At 38.6% G+C, this 14,133-nt stretch overlaps 1 protein-coding gene across 2 annotated transcripts in view; it reads right to left on the bottom strand.

The window, feature by feature from the left end:
• apba2b (amyloid beta (A4) precursor protein-binding, family A, member 2b) overlaps nucleotides 1-14,133 on the bottom strand; it is an 86,612-nt gene that overhangs the window by 36,030 nt on the left and 36,449 nt on the right. The window lies entirely within an intron of this gene.

Genomic DNA, 14,133 nt, shown 5'->3' on the forward strand with positions numbered 1-14,133 from the left:
AAAGTGCTACCCAAAAACAAATATATAATTTCTCTTAATATTATCACTATCCAGTATTTTGCAACGGCTTCTGCTTTATTGGCCAGTGGTGTGCAGCACTCAAGACACACACTGGGGCTGTGCTATACCACACACACCTGGCAGTACATACATTTAGCATGGGGGAAAAACCCTGCAACATACTCAGAACTCATTTGTTAATTGGCCACAGAACTTTTTATCTGAAAATTGCTGTGGACTCCTGCTGAGACCTTTATAACCTCTGACTAGATCAGACAAAATAAATGGCTATTAAAAAATGCCTTTTTAGTCCCATGCACAGATGACCTTTAGTCCTATGCACAAATGACCAGAGCTGGCTGAACACACCGAGTTTATTTAATAAGGCTTAAATGCCCCCCCAAAAAAATCTGAAGATATGTTTTTTTAACCTATAGTTACCATTACCTCTCTGTGCCATTTTGACATAAAATTGCAATAAAACAATTAGTGAATTGCAAATAGAACACTATGAGATCGTGTGACTGTAGCATACATTCTACAGTATATACACTAATAACAAATAATAACAACAGTGTCTTTAAGACGCAGTTCATTCTTTCAGTTAAAATCTACCTTTATTAAATAGTTTAACCTTGCTTTAATACATTCAATTGTAGTTGTATTGAGCATCCAAAAGCTAATATAAAAATATGACACTGGAACTTTAGTTTGTATCCTAGGACAGAATTCACAAAATAAATTCTAATATAAGATCCGTTGTTTAAACATAAAATAAAAAATCTAACAAATACAAAACTTAGAGAAAACAAGAGAAAACTAGCACCTATGCAATCAGACTTTTGATTCAGAACATTATAGTTACTAATGCCTTTGTGACAACTAGCCCCGATGTCCTCTACACTAAATTATATCACATGACCTAAACAAGCTTTCATTTAACATTATCATGATTAAAACGAATAAATAACTACAGAAAAAACACACAATGCAGAAACAATATGGTAAGAGCGCATGTCTGAAATGTTTTGTCAAAGAAACATTCATTTATTGGTTTCCAGGAAGCTAGTGACCTACTATGTCGCATCAGTATGATGCATGATTTCAATTCAACAGCCACTGAAGCCATACATTTTCAGTAGAGGAATAACCATTACAGCACAAGCATCCTTTCGTGCTTGAAACACCAGTCAAACCTGCTGTTCTCAACAGCAAAAGCTTGAGTTGTACTGCAAGGGTCCTCCCAGTATGAATGTTTTTTAGATTTAACAATCCATATGAGGTAAATTATCATTTGTTTTCCTTACAATTTTGATTATTTTGTGTCCTGAGGTGTTTCAAAATGGCCGTATTTAAAGTGTTAGTTCCCCCAAAAATGAAAATTGCATCATAATACTCACCCTCAAGACATGGGTGTATATGACTTTCTTCTTTCAGCCAAACACAATCAGAGATATATTACAACATATCCTGGCTCTTCCTAGCTTTATTATGGGAGTGAATAGAGCCTGAGTTTTTAAAGCTCCAAAAAGGACATCCATCCATCATGAAATGTAATCCATACAGCTCTAGGGTGTTAATAGAGGCCTTCTGAAGCAAAGTGATGCATTTTTTAAGAAAAATATTAATGTCTAAACTATAATCACTGGCTTCCGATAGCGGCCATACGAAGAGTGACCTCTGACCCGACCCGCAGAGCATAGAGCAAAACAAAAGACCGGCCACGAATTAGAAGCCTAAAACAGGAATTTTTAAAGAGAAATGTCGGAGGAGCTTGAATTTGTTGCCCAAGGGGCAAATTTGTCCAGGATGCAGGGGTTACACCCCTACATCCTTGCTGGTGGGGTTCCTTGCTGGTGGAATGATCTCCCTACCCTCATCCGGAATGCAGAATCCCTGACCACATTCAAAAGACAACTGAAAACTCATCTCTTCCGTGAGCACTTGACATAAAAAAAAAAAAAAAATGTAAAAAAAAAAACCCCTCTCCTTTACCCTCCCTTGTTTTGGCTTATGCTACTCTGAGCAATGCCAGAACTTTGTATTTTGAGCACTTCTTGCGTTATTTTTTGCCTCTTCACGATGACTCGCTTGCTGTAGTCCTCAGTTGTAAGTCGCTTTGGATAAAGGCGTCTGCTAAATGACTAAATGTAAATGTACTACAGAGAGTCAGGACCTCGGATATACACCTAGGATGGCTTGTGGGTGAGTAAATTATTGGATAATTTTTGGGTGAACTAACCCTGTGAACTAACCCGGCACACAATGTCATAAGCAGGCTTCCAAATATATGCATGCAACTTAGACTTAATACTTTTGTGCCAAGCAAAACAGCCAAAAAACTAATTTGCTGACCAGCAAAATGCTGATTCATTTCCAAGCAGCCGTAAACACCAGATAGATTTGGTTACAAAACAGGAGGGGGTTAAACAAGCCTACACGCTGTGCTAATTATTTCCTGGAGATTTTCCAAACATCCTCTAACAGCTTTAACAGAGCTAATGTGACTGTTAGTCTGCTTTATGCAATGCTGTACTGACCTACACACACCAGAGGATAATTGCGTGGACTCAGCTGACATGCTGACAATGTGAAAATTGGGTTTCACAGTTGGACACAAGACAGATATGCCATAAGAATTCCAATAAATAAACCATTTGCATTTTCATCTGGAACAAACCCTGTTGGTGACACATTAACAATGAACGTTTAGCTTGTTATCTGAAGCATTTTAATACCCCTGATGATATAACACAATGGTCAAAACAAAGGTGCTCTGGTAATTCCAATACATGATTTGCCGGGTTTCTCTGCTAATGACAGCGTGGACGAGAAGGTTACTGCTGACAAGGGTCCTCATTACTGAAATCATAGAAGCAAAGGGAACTATGGGTAGAAGTCCAAAGGGTCTAGCACAGACAAACATTAATCTGTTCTTGTCCTTGGAGGTGTGAGCTACAGAATTGAATTTCATGGACTAAGGAGTTTAAGCAACCAGAGAGAGTTACAGTGATATAGTGGTATTGAGGAGAGTGTCCAGTGAGCACTCACAGATCGCAGCTCAGAATGGGAGACAGGACCATTTAATTTTTCCCACATTTGGTTGAGACATTTTATTCAAAATTAAACACCTTATTATAATACATTTGTTAACACAAAAATTGTTGACACACACACAAGTACTGTCCCCCTTTACTTAACATACACATAAATTGTAAGAATATTACTAATACTGATAAATAAACAGTAGGTCTATGGGGTTAAGCTATTAAATATCAGTCCCAAACTAGTTTTTGTTAATACAATGTTGCTATGAACCACCATAGTCAACAAAACAGTATACAAAACAACACAAAGTAAAACATCATAGGCTACCTGCATGCAAATCCTTCTCAGCGAACTCACGATGTACCCAACCTGGTCACACTAAATGCATGTCTATAGCACGCAGGGTGTTTATCGAGCAATTTATATGCGAAAATTAGTTTTTACGTGCATAGGATATGCATGGGTAGGTATAGGGTAGGTTTAGTAGTGGTGTGGGGTGCATGTGTATTACACGCAATGAAGTGCGTATCAAATGCACACGAAAAATGCGTATTATATGCACGTAAAAACATATTTTCGCATATAAATTGCACGATAAACACAATGCATGTTATAGAGACGCATTTTCATGAGATCAGGCTGATGTACCAGTAACGTGATTTATTGGTATATTATTTTTATTTTGTGACTTCCTAATTTACAACATAACAACGTTCCATGTTTGCAAAACCAGCGCAGTATAACGGCAGACAGGAAAGTCCGTTTTTCTGAGGTCAGAAACTTTTTATTTAACCGTGTTAAGTCACAGGTAGTTCCTATTGTGCTGGGTTCTCTGAAGTAGTCGTGATTGCCCTCTCACAACATACTCTAAACACAACTCTTAAGCACGCAGAATAATGTAAGTGCTTTTTTTGTTGTATTCGCGGCTTTGAACGATTATGTAATCGTGGCATCCGTAATCATAATTAGCAATTCGATTAATTGTGCAGCCCTACTTGGAGACTATTATTTCATCTGTCCATATATTGATTTATTTTGGTGTTTATGGGAAAATGTCTACTCTTTGCTCCCAAAATTGTTTCTATTCAAAAGTAAAACTAACATCTGCCCAGAATTCATACACCAAAACATCCATCTGAATATCGGAATGCTACAAGCCAGTGATCAAGTGCTATACTTTCTTTTCAACCATCTCTTCAAACCATCAGAAAAAAAGGAATTAGGACACGAGCTACACATCTCTGAGCGCAGGACAGACTGTGAATGAGTCCATTTGAAGCTCAGAGGTGATGAGAACTGAGATGAGTTCAATTTCCACAGTGCAATTCTTCATCCCCCAGTTCCTCCTGCATGTCTGGGCATTTTACAGGCACCTTCACAACCAGCGGTGTATTTCAGCATAGGAACGGAGGAGTGATGCCTAGAACAGGCATAGTGGTGTGTGCTGCCTCCTGTAAACAGGCTTATTTATTTCTGAAATGAGCTACAGGTTTAACTCATAGCGGGACACTTTTCTTGTTTCCTTGACAAATGTCTCTAGTCTTTCACGCAACGGAGGTGAGTGAAGAGATGAGAGAATTAAATTCTTCCTTGCCAACCTTACAAAGGAGAGATGTGCAGCTAAGCAACACTCCCTGCTTCCCCGCTGCCTTCACTACTGTCTTTAAGACAAAACAATGGCTGTTCCTTATCTACAGTATAAGACGGCCATTGTTTATCTGGTGCTGAGACAGCAGATACAGCCAGAGCCTTACGGTTCTACACATCTCACTAGCTATCTGCTGTATACAAAGAACACACATTAAGTGCTTATCATTGAGACAAGACAAAGAAATGCGCCAAAATGTGTTTGTGAGCATCTCCACACACACACAAAAATCATCTTCACAAGAGAGTTGAGCATAGACAGCAGTGAATCCAGCATCAGTGAGGCCTAATCCTCTTCACTCTTTTGGACTTTGGTTAGCCAATGGGATGCTTACGCCTTTTAATGACTTGCTTTATCAAGCGTGGCTTAAGTCATTAAAGATGTGAAAGAAAGTCAGCCAGAAAAATTAGACTTGCGCCGAATAAATTCATGCTATTCAATTCTCGAGTCTGTTCATTTCTGCCAGGGCATGAGCCGAAGAGCCACAATATTTGGTATATGAAATGCCATCGTATTAACCAAAAAGACTGAACTATTGGAATACCATGAATTTTCATACAGTATGTATGTCGCTGTATGTATGTAAATACCATGGTACACTGGTTTTCAAACTTTGTAAAAGCCAAAATAAGAGATACAATTTTTATTTAAACATTGTTTATTAGATTCATATTTTAACATTTTCAGTTTAAAATTGGTGCACGAGTTATGTGTTCGTTCACTCAACTTGTGCTCTTGTCTTGTGTTTTGTGTGCGCTTGCTTTACATTTTCATTGGCCAGGCGCTCTTATTGTGTCTGTGTAGCATGCGGTTCTTGCTTTCATCAGCCGCATGCTTTTGTGTTATGTTTTGTGTGAACATACGGTTTCTGAGTGTTCTCACGGGCTGCGTGTTCCTGTCTTGTTTTAGCACATGGCTTGTGATTGTGTTTGCTGGCCATGTGCTTGTGTTTTTGTTTTGTTTGTTGAGAGCACATGGCACAAAGAAACAAACATGACAAGCTCTCCAATCTATTGTCTTAACCCCGCCCATCTTGTTATCTGATTATAGAGTGTATGCAGACATCACTTTCCCGCCGGAACACGCCCCACTCAGCCAGAGTGGCAAAAGAGTCAGATACTTGACTGGATTTAATAGGTGAAAATGAGAAAACGCGAGTAATAATAATAATAATCATTACATTTATATAGCGCTTTTTCTCGGCACTCAAATCGATTTACATAGAAGGGGGAATCTCCTCAACCACCACCAATGTGCAGCATTCACTTGGATGATGCGACGGCAGCCATATTGCGCCAGAACGCCCACCACACACCAGCTTACTGGTGGAGAGGAGACAGTGATGAAGCCAATTAGTATACAGTATATATATATTGGGATGATTAGGAGGCCATGATGGACAGAGGCCACTGGACAAATTTGGCCAGGATGCCGGGGTCACACCCCAACTCTTTCGAAAGACATCCTGGGATTTTTTGTGACCACAGAGAGTCAGGACCTCGGTTTAACGTCTCATCCGAAGGACGGTGCTCATTGACAGTATAGTGACGGGGATGCGTTAGGACCCACACAGACCACAGGGTGAGCGAGCGCCCCCTGATGGCCTCAATAACACCTCTTCCACTAAAACAAACGATTGTCAGTTTAAACTAAAGGTTGGACTCGATATAGTGTTCCTTACAACTTACAACAGTGATCCATGGATATTGAAATGCAGCCAGGAATCGTGTTTCCTGACATTTATATGTGCCTGATTTTGACGCCGGGGAAATAAAATAAAGCAAATTTGCCTGTGAAAGCTTTATATAAATACAATGGGTATAGGTCTAAATCTATGTGATCACTTATATCAATGTAATCTATCATCATATCGTCCAGCCTTAATTCACTCCACTTTATTTTTAAACGTCCAATTATGCAGAATATACGATGATAAATATTTAATTGATGAATTGTCAAAATATAATAATATATATAACAATACAATATATGGGGAATGATTTTACCCCTAAATTCAGCATATGGACACAAAATGATAACTGCACCTTTTGCTGCCTGGAGTCCAGTTGTTTCTATTAATTGCAGCTAACCATTTGCTTCTCTGTTCTGCAGCTTTCGAGAGTCTGTGAAAATATACCCTCCTCGTTTGCTGCCCTATTTATTCTCCTTGAGTCTTCAGTCCTGTGCCAGTACGTTGTCGTATGCACCCCTTGTGTCCTGGCCTGCCATATATAGTCCTGTCTTGCCCAGGCTAGTACCTTGCTGTTTTTTTCCTTGTAGTTTTATTTGTTTTTATCTTATTATTACATAAAAAGCCCATTGTTTCTTCATCTTGAGTCCTCACCTCATCCCTCAACCCCAACCCTGACATCGTAACAAAACAGGCGAAGAACAAGCAGAAACAAGCGATAGAAGCACTGCTTATGCACATGTAAAATAATGTGATCATCAAACATTAAACCGCATAAATCAAATCTGCCTAATGTTACTGAATGAAAAGTCGACTCAGGAAGAGGTACAGGACTGTACAAGCCTTGGGGTGTTGATAGGAGCGATCTACTTGAATCCAATTCGGATGTAGTCTTTGACAAAAGAGAAACTGTAGTCTATGTTCAAAATGTGCCTTTTTTTATGAAACTTACCCACATTGAAGTGTTGATAAAAAATAATGAATGAAGCTATAATTTGTTGTTGTTTGATTGTTTAAAAGCAGAGAATGTTCTTTATATATATATATATATATATATATAGGCCAATTGCATGTTCAGATATTCATACAACAAAATATTCTGGGGGCCATGACATTTTGTGAAAATGATTAAAAAATGCTGGTGCTGACTGGCAACTAAAAAAACCTGTCGTGGAAAGGGTTAAAAAAGAGTGTTCTTATCTTTTTTCTTGAGATTGTTCTAAAGGCAAACCAAATTTGAATTCTTAAAGGACAAGTTCGGTATTTTACACTTAAAGCCCTGTTTACAGATCGTATCTGATGAAATAGAACGGTTAAGATTAAAATTTGGACACATGCTCCTGTCGCGAGAATTTTAGGTTTATTTAGGACCTATTTTGCCAAACGTGTCACACCCGTGATTCTTCCGTTGAGAGCTTGAATAATAGACACTCAAGCGGCGGAGTAATACCGCACCTCACACAGCACATTCAATACAAGTCATGGAGTTGGACAAAAACTACGATAAAACCTGTTGGAAAGCATCTTTTTCAGCGATTTTTTTGGGGACCGTATCAGTGAACACCCCTGACCACTCGGTGAGTTTCACGAGTGGTCTATTTCATCAGATACGATCTGTAAACAGGGCTTTAAGTGTAAAATACCGAACTTGTCCTTTAAAAAGAAAAATGATTGCAAAAAGATAAAATGTTTAATGAATTTGGTGGTTTGTTTCAGATATATTAAGCATTATAACATAACACTACCTCGTATATACATATTACTATTGCTAGGGATGTGCACAAGTACTCTGAAGTTAATTAATATAATAATTATGACAATTTTGACAGCATTATGGTTATTACCGTAATCAGGCAGTGCATAAAAACAGCCTTTGAGGTTTTTTTACGTTCAGTTGATTACCGAGTCTTCGGCAAGAACTGCCATACAATCAGATAATACTAAAGCTTGTTCTTAAGAAAATATTTGATCATTTCTCAAGAATTGCAATTAGAAACCGCTTCTTACGAACCTCTTAGAATCTTATGGTATTTCGTAGCTTTTCTCTTTGGAAGATTTTGGTATCTGGAGTAGGCTACTATGTAAAGGAAAGATATTAGTGGTCCAATGGTGAAATCACTTCATTTTATATAAGAATATGTTTTTTGTGTGCAAAAAAACTGAAAGATAATAGCATAAATGTTAGAAAAAAGTTATTAAAGCAAGACACGGAGGATCCATTGTGAACACACTGATAGAAAAACTTCCTCTTTTCAAGAGGATAGGCAGAAAGCCTGCTGTGCAGACGCTCTTGCCAGCTGTATTCCAAATCAAAGTCTTCCATGTAGGAGACAGAGGCGCAGCATGTGTGAACTATGTGCATCAAAACTGCCTGAATCACCTTCATTACAACTCACCTCGTCTCCCACTCCCAACCGCTTTCATTTCTCCTTTTTTCTCCTTTTCAACCACAGGTTTGGTAGGCTAAGACTTCAGATTCACCTCTAACTCTAAGCTAAGTGAAAGAGAACTGGGGAACATAGTGAATGAATGTGGAGATTACAATCACACCCTGTCTGAGAGGACAGCTTCACAATGTATCTCTTCATCATGCCTGTTCATAAGCCATTATTAAAACTTAGTTCACCAGCATGTTCTTTTAATCTGTTGGCACCTTATCAAATATGAGAGTTTAGTCATATGCACTAACGCACTTCACATTCACACGACAAATGGTTGTTATGATTAATCGTGTTTACTTCCTTTTCAACTGTAGAATATTGTTGGACCTAATACTTCATCTTTCAAAAATAAGACTTGAATCTATGATGAAATTTGAAGACAGACATTAGAGAAAATAATAGAAACCCCTCCCGGCAGAGCGGTACTCTGGGGTTTTGCTTTGTGCTTCAGTATTCTGACTCTCCTTGCAAGAAGAAAACACAGTTTTCTCATTGAGATTCTAGGTGTGTGCTCGTCTGTCTCTCACTCGCTGCAGGGAGGGGAACACTTATTTCCTGGACTTACGCTACCTCAAACCTCCTCCAACCAAGGCCAGACCACCAGACCAGCCTCCTCTTCAAATCACCACGGCAACACTCTTTTGTTTGAGACCACCGGCAGCATTCATAGCCCAAAATAATGGCTAAATGGTGGGCATCATGGTAGTGGGTCAAAACATAGTCCAAATGAATTGCAACAGTATGTGGCTGAGAAAGATAATGCAAGAACACAGTATTCTTAAATCATGTGCTAGATATTATAGAGTTTTAAAACAAATAGATTGCCAAGCAATGAAAAATTAGTCATGTATTCACCCTCATGTTGTTCCCAACCTGTATGCTCGGGTTTCTTACATATGGCTTTGGACTACTCCTTTAAAAACCTATTCAAAATAGCTTAATAATAATCTTCAGTTAATAATCTTCATCTTAATCATTTTAAAAACATAAGGGGGGCCAGTGTGTGTGTGTGTGTGTGTGTGTGTGTGTGTGTGTGTGGTGTGTGGTGTGTGTGTGTGTGTGTGTGTGTGTGTGTGTGTGGTTGGACTATTCCTTTAAAATAGCTAAACTGTTTATAATCACAAAGATACTGTAAAAAAAGAGAACATGATAATACATGCATGACCAGGGAAAATGTGTTTAAGGAAGATTCAGAAGGAAATGGGTTAGCGTGTTATAGTTATAATTAAGCCCCCCAAGGGCAACATGATAATGAAAAAGCTGTGTGACTGTGATTGGGTTCAGCTAAACTACACTCACTTTAATGCCTCTCTCTCACTCTCTCACTGTGTGTGTGTATCTATCACCCCTGAAAGCCCACAAGCAAATAACCTGCTAATAATTGTCCTAACATATGCCTGCTGTTATAACTGTTTAAATGTTCACAAGATGTCACACCAAATTAATGAAAATATAGGCAACCAATAAACAAACAACAAGCAACAACAACAATAATAATAAGTATTATAATAAATGCCCCAAGAATTTATATGTGAAAACATAAAAAACATAGCCTAATACATAAACTCTCTGTGGTCATTAAAAAAATCCCATGGCACTTCTCGTAAAGAGTAGGGGTGTAACCCTGGTGTCCTGGCCACATTCCACCGCCATTGGCCCCTACCAATCATGGCCTCCTAATAATCCCCATCCATTGAATTGGCTCTATCACTCTCTTCTCTCTCCACCTGTAGCTGGTGTGTTGTGAGCACACAGGCGTTGTTGTACTGTGGCTGCCGTCGCATCATCCAAGTGGATTCTGATTGTAAAGTCCTTTGGGTGTATAGTAGTACATATGAAAGCGCTATATAAATGCCTCATTCTATTCTATTCTATTCTATTCTAATGAACCTATACCTAAAAACAGTTCTCTGATCAGAAGTGCTAGAAGAAAGTACGAGAGATCCTGAGAATGGAATTCAGGCTGCCCAACTCATTTAGTCTTTTAAACTTTCTTGAAAATATATAACTAAGACTATCACACACCTAATGACACCGAAAACCAGTGTATATTCATATATCTCTTCATTGTCCTTCATTGTACTTAAACACCTGCTCTAATCTTTCTGCTTTACATTTTAAGCAGTTTTAGAAAGACATCAATGTGTTTAGACCCTCTTGAGTTTCAAAATATAATTTTTTTGGTTCCATGGTGTAAACAATTCATGCAGGTTCGGGACAATATGAGGGTGAGTAAATGACAGATTTTGAATTTTTTGGGTTGCTTTCCCTTTAAGTCAGCAGGAGCTGCTGTGCAGAGCACATAACAGCTGTTTAGTGATTACATGACAAACATTTAACACCGTGTCATATTAACACAGGAAGTGATGCAGAACTGAAATATGCATTTACAGATGTTGTATATTATACAATATATACAACGATATACAAACTTTCCATACTATTATTCTACAATTCTATACTATTGACAAGAGAAGTCTTGCTTTCTCCACTATAACGGCTCCCTATTTCTAGCAATCAAGTGAACACCTGCCCACACAATACACACTTTGCTTTAAGCGTTTGTTGTGAGGAGCGGATCATATTCCACCAACCACCCAAAAACCCAAAAAAATGCACAGAATTGTACTAAAAACACTCAAAACGCGTTAGCAACAGCCTAGAAACCACCCACTACATCCTTTGTCAAGGTAAAAAAGTTGACCGTGGTGGTTCAGGTCATGTATACTCTCAAAAACATATACAGGCGAACACACACAAACGTGTTCATAATCTTGCCCTAACCCACAGACAAGCAGCACACCTCACAGATGGTATAGGAAACATTGGATATTGAGTTGTGTGTTTCTCTATTTTAACACCTGCTGAGTGTCTGGCTCAGTCACTCACTCATCAGCAAAACTGACCAGCGGGCAACAATGCTGGCCAGTACAACGCTGTCCACACCACCTTCAGTGCCATGCCTGCCAGCACAGCGCAGGGGGGTGCCGCAGATGTCCTCAAATATGACAACGAATAGAGAAGCAAAGAGCCAATGAAAAAAAGAGAGAAGAGAGTGGAAAGACATCTTGGCAGGGAATGGTGGTGCTTCTTGAGTTGACTGTGTGAGTGAGTGAGTGAGTGAGTGAGTGAGTGAGTGAGTGAGTGAGTGAGTGAGTGAGTGAGTGAGTGAGTGAGTGAGTGAGTGAGTGAGTGAGTGAGTGAGTGAGTGAACTGGGACGTTTCACTGTTTGTATCACTCTGCTTGCCTGTGTTCACAGCATTACAAAGTATGAAAGTATGAGAGTTTTTGCATGGAGCGAGGAGCATGTTATTTGAAAGTGGGAGCATCTGTGTTTTCACTCAGTTCTCTCACCAGTGAACAGGGAGCAGGAGATGGAAAACTCAAAGAGTCGAGCTGGCTTCTTTTATTCTTTCTTTTTTTTTTCATTGGACCAAATTTGTCTGAAACACAAGTTACTTGATGTAGTATGAACTTTTTGTTCATTTTAAATAATAATTTTACTATACATTATTTATAATATAATTTCATATAAAATGTAACATTTGTAGAATGTACACATTCTAAGAAAAATACAATTCAGTGAACTAGCCTATGTTAATATGAAGGAATTTTCCACTGGTGTTTTACCCATATTTTTAATTACACATTGCTTTCTGTTTTGTTCTAGATATAAAGGAAGTTATAATTTTGCATAAAAATAAATAAAATTCTTTAGAATGTATATTACATACAAAAATTATTATAAATACATTATTATAAATATACTTTTATAAAAATAAAAATGCATTGATTAATCGCTAATACAAGACCAATAGACACTTTACATACAAACACAAACACATATTTACTTGTATGTAATATGTGTGTAGCATAAATAAATATACTGTATACAAACACACACACACACACACACACACACACACACACACACACACACACACACACACACACACACACACACACACACACACACACACACACACACACACACACACACACACACAGACACACACACACACACACACACACACACACACACACACTAATATTTACAACCATCCACTCTGCTATCGGTATCGATATAGGCCATGAAAAACGCATATCGGTCCATTCCTAGTTAAAACAAATGTTAAAAGCAGCCATCAGTTTGCTTCTCCACTCTTTTCTTTCTCTTCCTCACCCACACACTTTCAAACCAACACACAGGACAAAGCCGCCATTGCAGTAGACTGTTTGCCTCCTGTCAGCCATCTGGGCTGTGGCAGCTGGGAGCAGACCCTTCAGTGCCTCCAGAGAGAAAGAGATGGGGTTGAAAACAAGGAGAGGGAGAAGAGCAAAGAGCCAGAGAGGGGGAAAAGATGGATAGATGCAAAAATGGAGCTAGTATGTGAAGCAGCAAATCAAGACCACCGAGTTTAACTTTCAAACAGCCACAGGCACTCTGATCCATCTTATTTGCTCTTCCCTAATATTCTTTATTTGCAGCGTTTATGCAATCAAAACACAAGCAAAAGCACAAAATTAAGCATATATCACCATTAGCAGCAGCGTTATGACATGAAACCCATTTGAATCTATATTTAGCCTTTATGAATCTCCCTTTTATGAGCCCCTAACATTAGTTTTAGTATTAGTACAGCATTGGGATGCAGAACACAATAAGAATGCATTAAACTAGATGTGTGAGAGAATAAGCAGAAGCACTGAAATAATGAGAAGCAGAATTTGCTGAGGGAAACCATCCAGTTTCACTCGCCATTACAGGTTAAGTTGGGCTGCTTTGCCTTGGAGTATCAATCAATCCCACCCAATAACATTCATGGTGTACTCCCCATGCCCCCATATAAATGATGGCCATGACCTTTGCTAGACATCTGATGTATGAGTCATTATAGCACCTGTGCCTGCTGCTGAATACAGATTTATAAAGCAGGGTAACATTACTGAACACCCTCATTAGGGCAGCATCTCTAATATATCAGCGGTAAATGGGAGATTCTTTGATGAATGTTGCAGATCACATTTGTCCATATCGAGAAGTGATGTCCGTAACAAATTGGACAAAATGCAAAAGTAGTCCTTACGCAGTCTATTCTATTCTTACTGGCCAGCCACCACCAAAACACAGTTGTGGATATTTGTGGGCCAATAATGACTGAGAATTCTTCATATATCAATAACTTGATGGAGTGGTCATTAGACATCAAACACATCCATGATAGATTTGTTGCAGTTCTCAATAAAAACAAATGAACTTTTTATTTGCCGAAAGTAAGTTGATTAAAAGTCAACAGTGGAGGAT

This window comes from Phoxinus phoxinus (assembly GCF_949152265.1).
Source record: "Phoxinus phoxinus genome assembly, chromosome: 2".
Classification (NCBI taxonomy): domain Eukaryota; kingdom Metazoa; phylum Chordata; class Actinopteri; order Cypriniformes; family Leuciscidae; genus Phoxinus; species Phoxinus phoxinus.